This window comes from Danio rerio, chromosome 12 (genome assembly GCF_052040795.2).
Source record: "Danio rerio strain M-AB ecotype USA chromosome 12, GRCz13ab, whole genome shotgun sequence".
Classification (NCBI taxonomy): domain Eukaryota; kingdom Metazoa; phylum Chordata; class Actinopteri; order Cypriniformes; family Danionidae; genus Danio; species Danio rerio.
In genome coordinates this window covers 38,769,872-38,787,842 of record NC_141032.1, presented here as the reverse complement: position 1 = coordinate 38,787,842, position 17,971 = coordinate 38,769,872, and the positions used below count along the sequence as shown (strand labels likewise).

The 17,971-nt window shown below is 38.6% G+C and overlaps 1 long non-coding RNA gene across 6 annotated transcripts in view; it reads right to left on the bottom strand.

The window, feature by feature from the left end:
* LOC141376854 (uncharacterized) overlaps positions 1–17,971 on the bottom strand; it is a 196,192-nt gene that overhangs the window by 51,848 nt on the left and 126,373 nt on the right. For 2 of the 6 annotated variants that reach the window (XR_015504445.1, XR_015504442.1), the window contains 2 exons: positions 17,159–17,193; positions 6,888–6,942 (listed from right to left, as the gene is read on the bottom strand). This is a non-coding gene — a long non-coding RNA (uncharacterized LOC141376854). Of the gene's footprint in view, positions 1–2,539; positions 3,483–6,314; positions 6,943–17,158; positions 17,194–17,971 lie in introns of those variants that run through there. The other 4 variants (XR_015504449.1, XR_015504447.1, XR_015504444.1 and 1 more) reach the window with 3 other exon arrangements.

The window sequence follows — 17,971 nt, the reverse complement described above, 5'->3', positions numbered from 1 at the left end:
TCCCCACAGTCCGAAGACATGCGGTACAGGTGAATTGAATACACTAAATTGTCTGTAGTGTGTTTGAATGAGTGTAAACGGGTGTTTCCCAGTAATGGGTAGTGGCTGGATAGGCATTCACTGAGTAAAACATTTGCTGGAATAGTTGGTGGTTCATTCCGCTGTGGCGACTTCTGAATTAGAGACTAAGCCGGAGGAAAATTAATAAATGAATATACGCAAATTTTTGCAATAAGTCTTATAACATATTTTATATTTATAATCTTTAAGTTAATGACAACAATGTGACACTCACTGCCTCAGATGATACCATTTTAATGATGGACAAAACGTATCTTCAACATACCAAGATCAAAAACCTAATCATTTCATTTGCGCTTGATTTTTTTTCTAAAATGTTAATAGCAATGGAACATCCAAGTGTTTGATACTGTAAAAAAGCTTTGATAGCGCAGTGCTTAATTATTTGAAAATACAATTATTCAATCATTCATTTTCTTTTCGGCTTAGTCACTTTATTAATCTGAACCGCCAACTTATCGAGCATATGTTTTACGCAGCGGATGCCCTTCCAGCTGCAACCCATCTCTGGGAAACATCCATACACACGGGGAGAACATGCAAACTCCACACAGAAACACTAACTGACCCAGCTGAGGCTCTAACCAGTGACCTTCTTGCTATGAATCGACAGCACTACCTACTGCACCACCGCGTTGCCTTATTTAAAAATACAGTACCTGAAAAATAGAAGATTTATGTCTGATCCAAGCGTGCCGCAAGCCTGCGTTTGAGTGAAGGTCTCGGCCGTTAGATCGCCCCCTGGGGCTGGCTGCAGTACAAGTCATAAAGCCTGCCTCCTCCGTGTTAATGAAGGAGACTTGAGCCCAAATAAAAAAATGTATTACACTTGCAATAAAATGTCCCGAAAGATGGTTCTGGTCGATTAAGGCACTGGTTATTGTGCTGAAATAGGTGCAGATCTTCATTTTTGTAAACATTTTGTTTTTAGCAGTAATTTAATGCTGGGCGTGTCATCGTGAATGACAGTTGTGATTGACAGTTTCTCAAAGCAGCGCGTCTGAGCTTCGGCAGGAGACTGAAGTGTTATTATTCGATTTCTTTGTTATTTTACCATGACAAAATGAGTTCAACAGTAAACTACAGTTTCTGACATACATGATCCTGGTGGAACACTGTTTATTCGCTAAGGTCAGGGCTTTTTTCGGGCGTTATTAGTTTGCTGATACACGCCTAACCACCCAGATAGCAAAATACACTCGAGCCAGTTCCAGCTAGATTCTTGCCTGCCGGAGACTTATCCCTTAGAGATCAGACTGACTACCTCTGCTGGACCTACTCCGGATGCCTGGACTCACTGCCCGATTCAAGCCCGAGTCAATCGAGCCAGACGCGGCGGCCGAGTGAGCCGGCGCTGCCGCATGCGAGCCGGAATCAGCCCGCGACGCCGTGAGTAGGATATGTGCGCTGCGGCCCGGAGCTGGCGCGATTAAATATATAAAACCCTCATATTTGTTAACGTTATTACATCCATTTGTGTTGATATGACAGCAAACGCATGCTGAGAAGTTTGGGGGGCGTGGTTGATTTTACATAAAGCGTTTGGTTGGAAGCTCCACTCCGCTCATTTTCGCGGCTCCTCCTCTGGCTCCATCAGACAGTCTGTCTGCGCATGTCAAGGCTCCAATTTCAGCAGTCTTTTGCGACAGTTTGTGCCCGTCAAGCAGGCGTTTTGCCCTCAAGGCGTTCAATGGGAAAAGGGGCTGTCACATCGTCCATATTTTTTACAGTCATTGGTCTGATTATGTCAAATTTCTATTACTAGGCTACAACATTTTAAAGGTGCAGTATCTAAGTTTTTGACTCTTCTAAAACATAAAAATACCAAAATATGTTTGCAGATATTTAAGAAACATGCTCAGGGAACGTTTTTTATCTGGAAAAACAATGCTAAAGTCAGTTATTCTGCTTTGAAAATGCGAGTTATGTGCAGGAACCGCTGTCTTTGTTTTGGTTCTTTTGTCCAGCCCACTGCCAGTTTAGCAAATTGTATTTTAGCACCCCGGATGGCCTTAACAGAAACCGCATATTTCATTCAGTCAGTCAGGACTCCTAAAGTGTGCATCCGCGACCAAAATGCAACCTCTGGTGGACAGTAGCAGACTATGAAATGAGACGCATATTTAGAGTTTCATATGAAGTGGTTATTAATTAGCAAATAATCTAAATATTACGAACGTAAACATTAGGTGTGCAGGTTACACTGTAACTCTGTCTCCCAACAACACGCTACATGATGAGATTTGCAGTGATAGGCAATTTGGCTGTTTGCACCAGACGAAACACGACAGAAATTTAAATACAGCCATTCAGCACAGAATAGTGCACTTACTGCACTCCAACGAAACGGTAAGGTTTATAGTCTAATTAATACATATTAAACCTCTTTTAACATTATTAAATGTACATGCCAAATCACTGTTAGTACAGAGTCACAGTTTGAAAGTACAATTTCAAATGTTTTTTTTTTTTTTTTCAAGATCTGAGGTAAACTTTCTGCTGCTGCTTTCAGTATATGGCAGTAAATGCCATGTAAAATGGCATTTAAACTCACATTGTTAGCATTTAACACTGAATAAAGCACACGAGGTGTACCTGAGGTAAACGTTGTCAATTTAACTCTTTTTAATATGGAAAATATTCCTTCTGTTGCGTGTTATTGCTTTTATATACAACATTATTTAAATCAGCCCTTAATTAGCCTTTAGGCTTGATAGTTTGGCACACTTCTGTTGATGTTGTCAATCTGGCAACCTGCGCTTATGTTTGTTTTGAAACAGGCATGCAACACTGTACCTAATTCAACCACTAGGTGTCAAACTAACATACTGCACCTTTAATCCACAGTCTCAATATCAGTTTTGGCTTTTAGCTAATATACTTGTTCAAATGAATTCCAAAAACGAAAAATAAAAATAAAAAATAAAAACATTAACGCGGAACACATTCTGCACAGCTCAGAAAATGCTGTTAAAAAATTATGTTGTAAATAATGTTTCTTGCACACACTAATCATTAAAAACTAAGGAATAATTCAGCATGCGCTCATACAATTTCATTATGTGATGCAAATTATTTTATTGCTGAGTTACTGTTATTAAGAGATGTTTTAAATACCTTTTTAGACCTACCACCTTGATACACCTTTAAAAGAAATCTAGAGAAAGTGTAAACAAACACATTCTCTGTTGTAATTGCATCACAGGTGCTCACCTCCGGGTCTCAGTGATGGAAAATGCAGTGGGAATGGAGCCAGTGTACTTCCCTTGAGGCTCCTCCGTCCTGCTATGGGGAGGCGGTGGGAATGGGTCACAAAGATATGGCGAGAGAAATAGATGGATGGACTGGTCACCCTGTCCTTGTGATGATCTCTTGAGTATATTAGATGGCGTCAGTAGGCTCTAGGAGGTAATCACAGTGTTTATTGTCACAGGTGGACCACTGTGTACGACTCCGTGCTGGAGACCCAGCTGTAGTGACCAGCGTCACTGTCGGCCAGTGCGTTTGTGCACTGGTGTTTGTTGCAGTGTGTATTACACCGCCTGAGGCCTTCATTCTGACAGTGCTCTGAAGTAATCACATTTGACCTTACAAGAAAGAGCTTGAGGGTGTTTGGGTGAACTAAATCAGAAATATTCTTCCCGGATATCTGGATGTTGTCTAAAGACAGCACAAATGTATTTGTTTGGGCAGTGCAAACTAGCCTTGCTTAGTGACCTGTAGGTGACACATTCTATCCTCTCTGTATGCACCAGACACTTTTTTTATAAATAATCTATGTTTCTAAAACATTCTGTAATTCTAAGTGTGCTCCAAGCAGTTAAGTAGGCTTGACGAATCACCTTTACTTTAAATGGCACACTCTTTTCCTGTTCATGTGCACCAGACACATTGATATAAGCATCCCATACTTCTTAGAAAACATTGTGCAGATCTGAATGTGCTCCACCCAGGTAAGTGGGCTTGACAAACCACCTGTACTGTAGGTTAAACACTTTTTTCCTCTCCATGTGCACTAGACACCTTCTTATAACCATAACATACTTCTTTGCAAACATTGGGCAATGCTGTCCTTGCAGGTGAGTGGACTTGACAAACCACCTGTACTGTAGGTGATGCCCTCTTTTTCTCTTCATGTGCACCAGACACCTTCTTTTAAGCAGCTCATGTTTTTTGGAAAGCATTCTGCAATTCTAAGTGTGCTCCAAGCAGGTAAGTGGGCATGACAAACCACCTGTACTGTAGGTTACACAAACTTTTCCTCTCCATGTGCAACATACATCTTCATATAAGCATACTAATTGGTAAACATTGTGCAATTATGAGTGTGCTCCACCCAGATGAATGGGCTTGATAAACCACTTGTCTTGTAGCTGACACACTCTTTTACGCTCCATGTGCACCATATACCTTCTTATAAGCATCCCATACTTCTTGAAGAAATTGTGCTTTTCTTAGTGCAGTGAGTGAGTGGGCTCGACAAACCACCTGTACTGTAGGTGACACACTCGTTTCCTATCCATATGCACCAGACACCTTCCTATAAGCACACTATACTTCTTTAAAACACTGTGCAATTCTGAGTGTGCTCCACCCAGATGAGTGGGTTTGACAAACCACTTGTACTTTAGATGACACACTCTTTTCGTCTCCATGTGCACCAGAAACCTTCTTATAAGCATGCTAGACTTGCTGGTAAACATTGTGTAATTCTAAGTGTGCTCCCCACCAAAGAGCGGGATTAACAAACCACCTGTACTGAAGGTGATACATTCTTTTCTTTTCTATGTGCACCAGACACCTTCTTATGAGCATCCTTTATGTCTTAGAAAACATTTTGCAATTCTGAGTGTGATCCACCCAAATGAGGGGGCTTGACAAACCACCAGTACTATAGGTGACACTGTTACAAGCATCAGCGATCCAGCAACTGCGGATCACCAGAGAACTACACACACACCACACTATCAAACTACATGTCTCGTCATGCATCTCACACACACCTGTTCCGGATCGCCATTGATTAAGCCTGGTTTATACTTCTGCGTCAAGTGACCGGCGTGACCCATGGCGCATGCAACGCGCGTAGCTGTGCATTTATACTTCTGCGCGCTGTCTCCGTTGGTCTGCATTAACACTTCCGAAACGCTAGTGGGCAGTGAGGTGTTAATGTTCCTCTGTGTCGAGTTTCTTCTCTGCTGTTTTGCTTTTCCTGAACACTTCCTGGATGTACAAGTGGCGCAAACTCGCTCATTTTGAGGCAGGAACCGGCGGACGTGCAACAATTTTAACTATGAGGTAAACACAAAACAAAACTTTCCATCAGGAGCTCCTTCATGGGACTCCACACTTGTAAACAATCGCTCCATTAGGCTCGCGTTCAGCTCGCATCATTCGCGCGGCTCTCGGTCCCACCTAGACTCGTCAGCGCTACCAAGCCGACCAACCACAGAGCTTGCGCTACGCGTCGTTGCGACATGTAGTTAAATTTTTTGAGAGGTTCACGTCAGCGACGCCGACGGCCACGGCGAAGGGCTATGCGTCATGGCCGTAGCATACGCCGGCGTTTGACGCAGAAGTATAAATCAGCCTTTACACACACACAATCAGAAGTTTGTCAGGGACAGACTATTAACACAGCCCACACACACACATCAGTGCTGACAGTGTTAATTGTTTTGTGATATTACAGAATGTTTTCCATTGTCTTGCCTAGCAGTGTTTTGACCCTTTGCCTTATGTTATCATTTTGATTTATTGCTACCTGTACCGACCATTCACCTGTTCTTTGACTACAACTTTGGATTGCTCTGTCAGCATCCTTAACATGACAGACACACTGTTTTCCTCTCTATGTGCACCAGACATCTTCTTAGCAACAATCCATGTTTCTGAAAAACTTTGTGCAATTCTGAGTGTGCTCCATGCAGGTGAAAGAGCTTGACAAACAACCTGTACTGTAGGTGACACACTCTTTTCCTGTCTATGAGCACCAGAAACCTTCTTATAAGCACACTATACTTGTTGGTAAGCATTGTGCTTCACGCTTAACAAACCATCTATAGGACCTCTAGGAGAGTGTCTCTTCCTTTCTGTATGCTCTGGGGAGGAAGCTAAAATAAGTTTAACTTAAACTTGTCACAGCATAGTCTCTGATTATTTGAAGTGCTTCTTTTATCCTTATTTGTAAGTCACTTTTGATAAAAGTGTTTGCTAAATTAATGATAATAATAAATGATAAATTGTGTTTATTGTGATTGTCATTTATTAGTGTTTATTGCAAGTGTGACATGATCACGTGCCTGAAAACCCAATTATTATGAAGTCAACTTTCAAGATCAACTGATGAGTATGATGTGATTTGAGATTGAAAATGTCAGCGGAAAAAAGATAACGTCTCCTCAGTGGCCTCGAGTCAAGTCAATTTTCCCTGCAGAGACCAGGGTAAACAGCACCAGCAAGAGGAGTGGGATTTAATTTGGTCCATTCGGCAGACAGAGAAAACAGGAAAATGATGGACCGGGGTAGAGCGTAATTGAAAATGAAAACGATGAACTCTGCCAGACAGTGCGGTGAGTCTTGGCTGAGCTCTTGTTTCTCCTAAACAGCTGATTTCCTCCTCATTCACATACTCTATCAGTGTCTGTGAGTGCGTGTGTGTGTGTATGTCGGTCCTGACTCCTATCCACTATGTCTCCCGGTTCATCCCAGGACAGATTGTCAGGAACCCAGACGCCCAGTCTCCACCCAAACTAGCCCAGTGAACACCAATGACATCTACAGGAACTCTGACTGTACTCACTCACTTTTTTTCTCCAGAGTTGAGGGTTAGCCAGAGATCTCTCCTCTCCTGTTTAAGGGCTGTAATTAAACAGAGAAAAGAAAGCATCTTTATCATTCCATTGAATAACAATGAATTTCTTCTGAAACCCAACCTAACATTATCACCCTTTTAGTCAGAATTCTGCGTCAACTAATAAACAATACGGGCTCACCATTTGTTGGCTCTTCTAATGTCTCATCAGGTGATTTTCATCCCATGTAGGTGGAAGAAACCACAATTTCTGTGTTCATGTATTCTAGAAAATTACCTACTTGAATCACAGTTCATGTGAAAATGACAATGCTGTCAGCTACATGTAAGGATGGCTAAATCCTCCATAATATCAGACCCTGAATACTGTTATGGAATATCTTGAGACAAGACCACAAGAATTGCTATGGAATAAAACAATAAACCTTCTAGTCTGAGTAGCAGACCTGGAAAAGGGAAAGTTGGCCCATCATGTGCCCCCCTCTCTCCTTCACTTCTTCACTCAGGTCACTGACATTGCGCACCGATTCATCATCCTCTTCGCATGGTGTATCTTGTGAATCTATAACTTTAACTTGCATTTTTGGTAGAGCTGTGAACCTACACTAGTCTCACGGTTCGGTTCGGTTACGATTATCATGCCATCGATTCGGTTCAATTCGATATTTCGGTGCATCATGGTGCATTGACTGTGCTTTCCATACACAGTTTTATATTTTCTTCACAGCAGCATTTCTTGTATTAAAATATATGAATATATTTATATTTATATACTATTGGTAATACAATTTTGTCATTTAATACAAACAGTCAGATACATAAACTGTAACTTTAAACAAAACAAACATTTAGCAAATAATATAAACAAATATAAATATCCAGCTCAATTTCTGATCCTTGTCTAGTTCTCTTACACCCCTTTGACTGGTCACACCCTCAACAAAAACGGTTGCGATTGGCTCTTGCGCGCTGCGTTCTTCACAAATGAGTGATACTGATAAGCGGCAGGCGGCAGCGGTGATCTCACAGCTGATGTATGACAGACATGGTGGAGAAACTCTGCAGACTTGCGCTCGTTTCTGGATGCAAAAATAACGCTGTAAAACAGCCGAGAAGAGAAGAAAAGCCACACCAGCAGGTCAAATGGGCCACTGTGTGTGTGAGAGAAAGAGAGACAGAGCGAGAGAGAGAGAGAAATGGAGTAGGCTACTTTCATTCTCTCGATCTCAGTGAAATAGGGGCTATTGTTGTATATATCAGTGAAAGACTGATCCAGCAAACAAACACAGGGAAATTGTCCACAGTTTATGAGTTTTAAGTAGTTAAAGCGATGTAAATACTCGCGATCGCCTCCCTTGCGACAGACGCATATGAGGTAAATGACGTCAGTAATAACCGGTTATGATTATTACTGAACCAATACCGAATTGTCCGCGTCTGCATCGCATTGCACCGAAGAAACGATTAATTTTGACACTCCTAATTTTTGGTATCAATTTAAATATCTAATTATCTAATTTAAATATCAATTAAAAATATAGTCATTTTATTAGGATAATTATTGATAATTATGAGTTTGGGAAAAGTCTGTCCCACTGAAGTGTGAAATCGTTTGTCAATTATGAACTTTTACTCCAGGTGGTGATTAGTTTTTAGGTTAACACATGACCAGACAGAGGTCTTCGTGAATCTTTTATTATCTTTAAATTATAGTTCTTTGTTCTGAGTTGCATATTTAAGGGAAAGGTGCAAAAATATCATTGTAATCTTGTAACCAAGACTCCCTGTTGCATCATCTCTGGGTGTACTCACACTATGCTATTCAAACCGTATCCAGGCTCGTTTCCCAGACCGTTAGAGAAGTGTGAGTGCTCTGAATCGGGCTCAGGCATGGTTCACTTGGCCCGAAAGTGAGGACGCGACGTGACTTTTAAGGGACAGTTTCATATGGATTTATTAATCAGTCTTACAGTTCAATGAACGGAAACTGTCTTAGATTATTAAAGACACAAACCCCTCACTGTATGATAGCTGCACCTTCAGCAAACCTCCTAATTCCTGCAGCACGAGGACTTTATGATTGTTTATGAGCGTCAAAAGTGGCTGATCTGTTCAGCGAAATACTTGACTGCGTGCCACTGCATATCAAACGACTAAAACGAAATAACTAAAGCAATGCCCACTGTGCTGAGCGAGAATGCTTCTTACTGAACAGCGCATCATCGATGACATAAGCGAACTCAGGCGCAAATGCAATGTGAGTGCAGGCCGTCGGGGGAGATGAGAGGGGGGCAAGCTTGCGTCGGCCTAGTTCAAGGCAACTGTACATAGTTTGAGTACGCTGTCTGAGACTTATTTGCTTCAACGTACTTCTCTGGTCAGGTATGCTCTAACTCTTTGATTTATCTCTAACTAATCGATGTTGTTTATGTACACTATCATCTCTGAATTGGCTTTCTGATTGTTTTATTATGTAATTGGCTTAATAAAATTTCACCTGACAAATAAAGTGTTATATTTGATTTATTTTGAATTTGACTGAAATCATTATTACCAGTAAATTGTGTGCACACTTTTGTTGACCTTTGGTGTTGGTCAGTTTGGATCAAACTAGAGGATCACAAATAAAGAAGCAGATACTGTAGCACTTATTCGTAGGCCTTTAGCCTTTCTGACCACTTTTGATCTGGCAAGTTGTATGGTAAAAGCCTCGGTAGGCAGCCGACTTAAAAGGTACCAGTCGCCTGCAAACCTCTGACTAAGAATCAAGCTGGCGAGCCTAAATGGGGAAAGCAAGTGAAAATGGACTCATTCACACTCAGGCATGTAAAATTGCACGCATGGACTCGATAACTGGTCCCCAATGAAAGAATAACTGAAAGTATAGTGTATATGAAATAATCAAATATCCAAATTTATACATTTTTGATGAATGTGATCCACTATTAATTAGTAACACAGTCTACATTTAATGATCACTTGAAAATTGGAGTCAGAAATTGGAGCTGGAAATAATTAAATAAATTCTAATAAATAACATAATTCTATTCAGAAGCACTAGAAAAAGCTTGCATGCATTTAACCTTCAATCATTCATTGGATTCCGCCGTTGGGACTTCTACACACATTACCACTACAATCTTATATTATAGACTTTTTTTAGAAAAACATGAAGGCAGCAGAATACAGGAATAGGACATGCAACATATCCGTTAAACCAGGGTAATTCTTGAAGGAAGTAACAACAACAAACAGTAGTTTCTCCATCGTAAATTTGAACTGAATGGAGTTTGTGTTGTTGCACAATAATATGTAAAAAATTAATGTAATACTAACCAGTTTACGAAAAGGTCACAGTTGATTTTTCTATAATAAACAAACGCAAACCACATTATCTCTTTGCTGGAGCTCAATGAGCTATTATAACGAAGGTTTTAAATAAACCGCTAAGGCAATGGAAAGCATGAAAAAGCCCAATTGCTGGAAACATTTACATGACTATTCTTCTCCTCTGTTTCTATCTGCAAATAAACTCCAGCAGATTTTCCAAAGCTATGTGCGACAAATATGTGTGGGTTTGTAAGTGTGTGTTTGTAGGAGTGGAGAGAGAGAGACAGAGAATGTCAAAAAAGCTACAAAAAGACATGTCAAGTATAATATACATACAGACGCAGTGAGGATCTTTCATTCAAAGAAACAAATTTGAGGTGAGAATAAAAACAACAGATGGACAGAATAAATTCCACTGACATGCATCAAAAGCCAATTACTGTACGCACGATTTGAATCATCTGCCTGTCATATTTTCACCATGGAGAAAAATATTGTATAATGACAATACAACATAACAATGAGCAAAACATTTTAGTAGCCTTAGATGCTGAAGTCATTTCCCCCTTTGTTTTCTCCACAGACATTAAATCTGAGGAGATAAACAGTGTAGGCATGGGCTGGTATAAGTTTCTGACGGTATGATAACCTTGGATAAAACTATCACAGCATCACTGTATTGTGATGACTGCTCTTAAATAAGTTATTTTTAAATGTCTGGGTAAAAAAACAAGAAATTTTCCCCCACTGAACACAATATATTTTATCTTAGGAAACATTTATAATATTTTGGAACAGTAAACATGTCATTGGTGGAACAAATCACTGACTGCTGTCTTCATTAGTTTTCATTCATTCATTCATTTTCTTGTCGGCTTAGTCCCTTTATTAATCCGGGGTCGCCACAGCTGAATGAACCACCAACTTATCCAGCAAGTTTTTATGCAGCGGATGCCCTTCGAGCCGCAACTCATCTCTGGGAAACATCCACACACACACTTATACACTACGGACAATTTTAGCCTACCCAATTCACCTGTACTACATGTCTTTGGACTGTGGGGGAAACCGGAGCACCCGGAGGAAACCCACGCGAAGGCAGGGAGAACAAGCAAACTCCACGCAGAAACGCCAACTAAGCCGAGGTTCGAACAAGCGACCCAGCGACCATCTTGCTGTGAGGCGACAGCACTCCCTACTGCGCCACTGCCTCGCCCTTCATTAGTTTGAATAACACAAATTTTGTTACAACATATAAAAAAACCCTTACATATTGTATACCTTGGGAACAGTATAACAGTAAATTTTAGCTGTTTTAAAACCTGACTTTTTAAAACCATGGTAAACCTTGTAACCAGGTATCTCCCCATACCTAATACTTATGACATTTGTAAAAAGGCCATTCTTGGCTTATTTCCCTTGAAAAGTGTAAACACTATGGTTCATCCACTTCAATGGCTTACTGGCAAGAGAAAGCAATCACTAGTTTTGCTATGCCAATTGTTGATGCTGATGAAATCTATAGGTGTCAACTGAAACAAAACATAATAATGATTTCTAAGCCTTGAAACAAACCAACCAGCATAATGAATTCAGGCCCGTAGCCAGGGGGGTCCAGAATCTGTTCTAAACATGAGCACAGTTGTCCAATTTTGACTGCTATGCCAAAATAAAATGTTATAATAACCTATCGAAGAAGACTTTAAGACCAAAAAAAAGGTTTGAAGCACAAAAAGTGACTCATATTGAAGTTAATTTAGTAACACTTTACGATAACAGTCCATCAGTAATGGTGTGTTAATATGTAAACTTAACATTACTTTATTATGGACTGATGATGAGTTGACATATGCGCTATCATGAACTAACTTTAACTACAACATGAGTCACATGCGTTCAGTTAACTTAATTAATTAATTAATTAAACTTGTTAATTAATGTATTATCACATTATTTTATGCTTAATTTAACTATCATGACCTCACGATATATGTTATGTTATTATTATATATATATATATATATATATATATATATATATATATATATATATATATATATATATATATATATATATATATATATATATATATATTTAAATGGCTCATTTGAATTCTGCCGAAGGCATTCAGAATATGTGTGCTACCCAAATACTAAGTCTTTGAGAACGGGTTTCTGAAGCCAGGTGGTGCATTAGACCAGGGGCTCATCTCCTGTTTCCAAAATGCATCACAATCTGCTTGAGAAACTGTTGTACTATGATAATTGGTGATGAAAATAAATGCTGTTTAATAAGATGTACTTGTGTTTACTAACTGTTCATTCGGTTAAACATGAATTTTGAACTGTAGGCCTGCATAAGCTCCAAACAGCGATTTTTGATCACCTTAATCCGACTAAAGTCATAACTGAACTAAACAGAAATGGAATTAAGACATGTGGAGTATGCAAATATCAGTGGCATTACTGAAGTAAACATCGCAATCAAACTATTACTGTCATGTAGGACTTTTCGCCATTTTTTCCGACAAGATCCGCACATGCGGCTGTCAGTAAAGGACCGTGCACACACACACACACACACTCGCATTGGGAAATCACAATGCATCACAAAATGTTTTTTTTTTTTTTTTTTATTTGGCGTGCTTCATTAAGGTCCATAACACTCTCACCAGTCCTTACTTCTTATTTGCGTCTAATATCCCAGTTTGTCACGGTGGCATGAATAAAATGTTTATGAGTTTAACTGCATTTAAAGTCAGGCATCCTGCTGATTTGATTCAGAAGGGCACTTTTTTTTCAGATGGCTCACAGGTCAGGTACACATCCGCGCTAAAATATCAAGGTGAAAGTCATCATAGCTTGCATTGAATAGACCCAGCTCCCAACCCAACTTTAAATAGTCTTGCGTTAATGCAGCTCGTTAACGGTGATAATGGCCCACCACCACTAATATATATATAGTCATGACATAATTGTACATTAACAGCTCATGTGATCATGTTGGTTACATTTAACTTAAACTTAAATGTTAATTAGTACATTAATTTTAATACTAATTAGGATATTGTTATCATCCATGACTTTTCAAATGTACTTATTTAAAAGACAGACTAGGAAAATCATAAAGTTCTACGTTATTTTGTTTATTTATTTTTTTTTCAAATTCTGACTCCGGAAGTTTGAATGTGCTGGCCAGTTTGTTATTTGTCTAATATAAGCCAAAGATTTTACTTTTAAAGATTTTTAAGATTTTTATTTTTTGGTGCATCATTAACTGTGGTTATGGGGACCATTTGACAAGCAAAACATAGTGCTTAAAATGACACTAAAATGCAGTAGTTAAACTCCCTTTTAAAATATAAAATTAGTCAAATACCCATGAAAAGGTCCATCTTTTGGAAAAAAAAAAAAAAAGAAACACTCTGTCACCAGGCTGACTACGAGCCAGGAATCACTTACTTTTTCTAGTATGTACAATAATTAGAAATTCAGACTTCCAGACAAAGTGAAAAAGAGGTCTGATTTACCCAAATGCAGGTAAGTTATCATTAGAACACAAAAACAAAAAATATAAATAGCTGGACAGAGAGGTCTTAAACAGGTGTTTAATATCCACGCCACCAGATATTAGGGTTCACTAAAGTGTGTGCTACTTAAAGATGTAAAAGCAGGTGACAGACAGCAAACCCACATCCCTGTTTTGTACATAAATGACAGGTTTGTTTATTTTTCTATGATAAAGTGTCCCAGTTACTCTTTATCGCAGACTTTTTAAAAATATTTATACAAAACTGAAGTTAAAAGTTCTCATCTTGACAACAGTTTATTATGTGAGCGTAGCCATGAGGTTTTGGATTGGAAGAGGATCTGAAACACAGAGGCAAAACTGTCTGACAGGCTTAGTGACATCTTTATGGAGACCTTTTAGTGTTGTTCTGGAGACTTTTAACTCAGTCACCAGGAAACATAATCATGTGGAGTTCAGCAGAGGAAGGAGAGAATAAAAGACTAAAGGAAAGACGTAACAAAGAGATGGAAAGGACTAAATCTGAAATATAACATGGAAAAACAGGTCTGAGATGGAAATGTGTGTGGAGTCGAGCGGTTAGGGCAGGGCTGAGGTTGGGTGAAAAAATACAGCCAGGGAAAAATGGCTATTCCCCTTTGCTGTGCTCTATCAGATTAGCATCAATACACTGCCTTATCGTTACTGACATGAAACTGGGATGCACATGTGAGACTACGAATAGAACTAAATCTAAAATCCACTGCCAAATACATGGTTGCCGTATACAAACGGCAAAAGCAGATTCACTTTGGGTTTGATTTTCTTAAAATAGCCAGCTAAAAAAAATGGCTTTTCCTAAAGATGCAATTTTAACTGATCTTGTGTTCTCATGTAATGTCATCATCAACCACACAAGTTCAGTCCTAAAAATCAAGATTACAAGAACAGATACATGAACATATCCGGATGTGTTCTTGATATGGAGGATGGATCAAATGCAGACTTGAGCACAGTACTAGCTCTAGAAGTACCAGTATTCATTGCATCTAAATAAAGGTGAAAAGTGTAGCATTTTTATACACATTTTAAGTATTAAAGTTTGGAGATAACTTATTTATCTCAGGAGTTTCCCTAATTGAGACGAAAACATATATCCATTATATTACTTAATTAATTAGTCCTTTATTTATCAAGGTTTGCCACAGCGGAATGAACCGCTAACTCTTCTGGTATCTTCTCTTCACAGCTGCAACCCAGTACTGGGAAACACCCATACACTCTCACAATTACACACACTCATCCACTACGGACAATTCTGCTTACCCAATTCACCTGTACCGCATGTCTTTGGACTGTGGGGGAAACCGGAGCACCCAGAGGTGTGCTGTGAGGCAATAGTACACAGCAAAATCAACAGTGTTGATTCAACTCTGAGAGAGTTAATTTTAATATATAGTATAAATAATCCATATATTTAGTATATAATCCATTTAGTATATATAATCCACACCGGCCAGAGTTAAAGTAACAGTTTCCAAAGTGTTAACAATTTAACACTGGCTCAGGAGTTGTGTGTTTTTTGCTTGTTTTATCAGTAATTATTCATACACTTTATTAAAATCCAATACATACTATGCTAGTCATGCATTACATATATATGCCTATTTTGCCATTTTAGATTAAAAGTTGTCCTTTTTGAAGCTTGAAATGATTTAAAATACCGTAATACAAGATAAAACATGATTACAATTCTCCTTTTGTGTGGATTAATCCTTTAACTTAACTGGAAAACAGACAAATACACACCTGAAGAGTTCTGATGAAAATGAAAAGCCGCACCCAGTCATTTATTTTGTGTGAAGCATTCACAACTGTTGACAACGTATTTAGTGTCATCAGCGAGCTGAATGAAAACATTAGCCTACTTGGACTGCTGCACCACATATTATGTAAGTTCCTTCTCGAGAAGCACAAGCATAAATAGTCTGTTTCAGGTCATCTGCGTTTCTCTTAATAGTTTTCATGTGAGACTAGCTAATGGGCAACAGTGAACCAGGACTCACACCACCAGTGTGTTCTGTATACAGGGTGGCCCACAGGGTCCCTGCAGTGCTACAATCATTTATTTGTTTGTTTGTTTGTTTGCCGGTTTGCTTGAAGGAAGACATTTAAACGGGGATGCTTTCTGAATAATTGGACACCAAATACCTTGAATAGACATGTATACACTCACTCAATAGCACGCACAGGCATTTAAAGAACTTAGGAGAAGGAGACAAGCAACATATCATTACTGTGTGCCTAGATCACACAGCAAACATCAAAAAAAATACAGCGTAAGGTTTAAAGATTTGTTAATGGGATGAAAATTAATCACAGCATAATATACAAATAACATTAGTCTATTCCAAAACATAATGAACGACACAATCAGATAAAATTGTCTATTATAAGAAGAGTGAATTTAACTAGTATTTAAAGTTACATCATACATCCGGTGCAATAAGGCACGAGACGATGGCGAAATTTGTTGCTATTTTCAGACCAGCGCAACCCTAATTTTCACCTTTTGAGTCACGTTGTCTAAATAGCAAATCCATTTGCACCACTTTAATGGGTGTGCTTGACTATAAAGGAGGTGTGTTAAGGCACATTGTTGACACGTTGCTATTTTGAGAAACTGAAATGGACTGCGCCATTGACCAAGTAAAACCTGGTCTAAAGTCCAGCACAGAGCATGTTAGTTATGCACCCATGCAGGTCCAAATGCATACACATTGCTTTTGTATAATGTTATTATTACTAGCAGTATTATTTATTATAAGTATATTTGCATTTGTTTTAATTAAAAAAAGTTTAGATTTGTCCACCTGTCGGGTTTTGGAGATGTTCAGTATGCATGATCATATGGGGTATAAGAATAGGACTCTTCTTTTTGTGTTTTTTGGCCACACTTTGTTGTTACTGTTCATTTACTAGTTTGCTGGAAATTAGAACTGAATTTAGAAATAGTTTTGAAACAAATCTTTGTAAGCACTTTTTAAGCAATAACAATTGATAGAAATGAATGAAACATTAAGAGACCACAAAAATATAGAATTGCCCATAGTGTATTAATGTGTGTGAATGTGAAAACTTATGGGTGTTTCCCAGTACTGGGTTGCGGCTGGATGGGCATCCACTGCATAAAATATATGTTGGATTAGTTGACGGTTCATACTTCCAGGTAGCACAATTTGAAAGCCTACAGTGAATCTGAACACCTGCATTTCTAATTAGACCATTGATATGTGTGGGTCATTTTTGTTTGTACCAGGATGTAAAAGTTCCGGTGGCTGAACAGTAATGTCTTGTTTCCATTGCATCAAGTTTGCTTGTAGCAACAGTAGAAACCTGTGTAAAATGTTTATAAGTCAGACTCACCTCATCTTATACGAAATTGAGATTACTGAATGCTCCTGCGATGCAAAGAGAGGACATTTTAATGTGGTTTAAAGAGAGCTTTTGTCTTGTTTTCAGAGAACTGAAGAAAGACTAAATTCTCCTTTGGTCCAGTAAACTCTTTACACCCTATCAAAACACCTGACAGATGAATGGTACGCTGTGCATCTGTAAGTCATGGCTTTCCTCATATTGCCTCTAATTAAGGGGCTGAGATTTTGAGATTTTTCGAGTGGCTTTAAAACAGATTTTAATAAATGGGTTTTGAATGTCTTGTTCACAGCAGCTATTGTGCATTGTGAACTAGCTGTAACTCTAGACTGACAACAAGAAGTTCATGTTCATGCTGTCTGTGTTTACTATGACAACACGTCCTTACTCCCAGGAGCACTTTGGTTTCCTTTTACTTTATGCCATTTTTTTTTACTTACATGCATTTATGTATAACCAAATCAAATCTGAGCTGCTTGTTTTAAAAAAATGTAAATGTTTGTCATAAAAAACGAAAGAAATGTTTGTCATTAATTACTCACCCTCGTGATATTAATGATTTTGTAGCTCTGTATTTAGTCATTTTCATCAAATCAAATGAATTTAAGTTTAAGTTAGGTGTACTCTTATATAAATATGAACATTCTGTTATTAATTACTTACTCTTGTGTTGTTCCAATTCCCAGAGACCTTCGTTTATCTTTGGGAGTCAAATAAGTTTAACTTATTTATTCCCTCATCCTTCATATACAGCAAAGGAACCAAAAACATTGTCAAAACATTCCACATGAATTTGATGGTTCA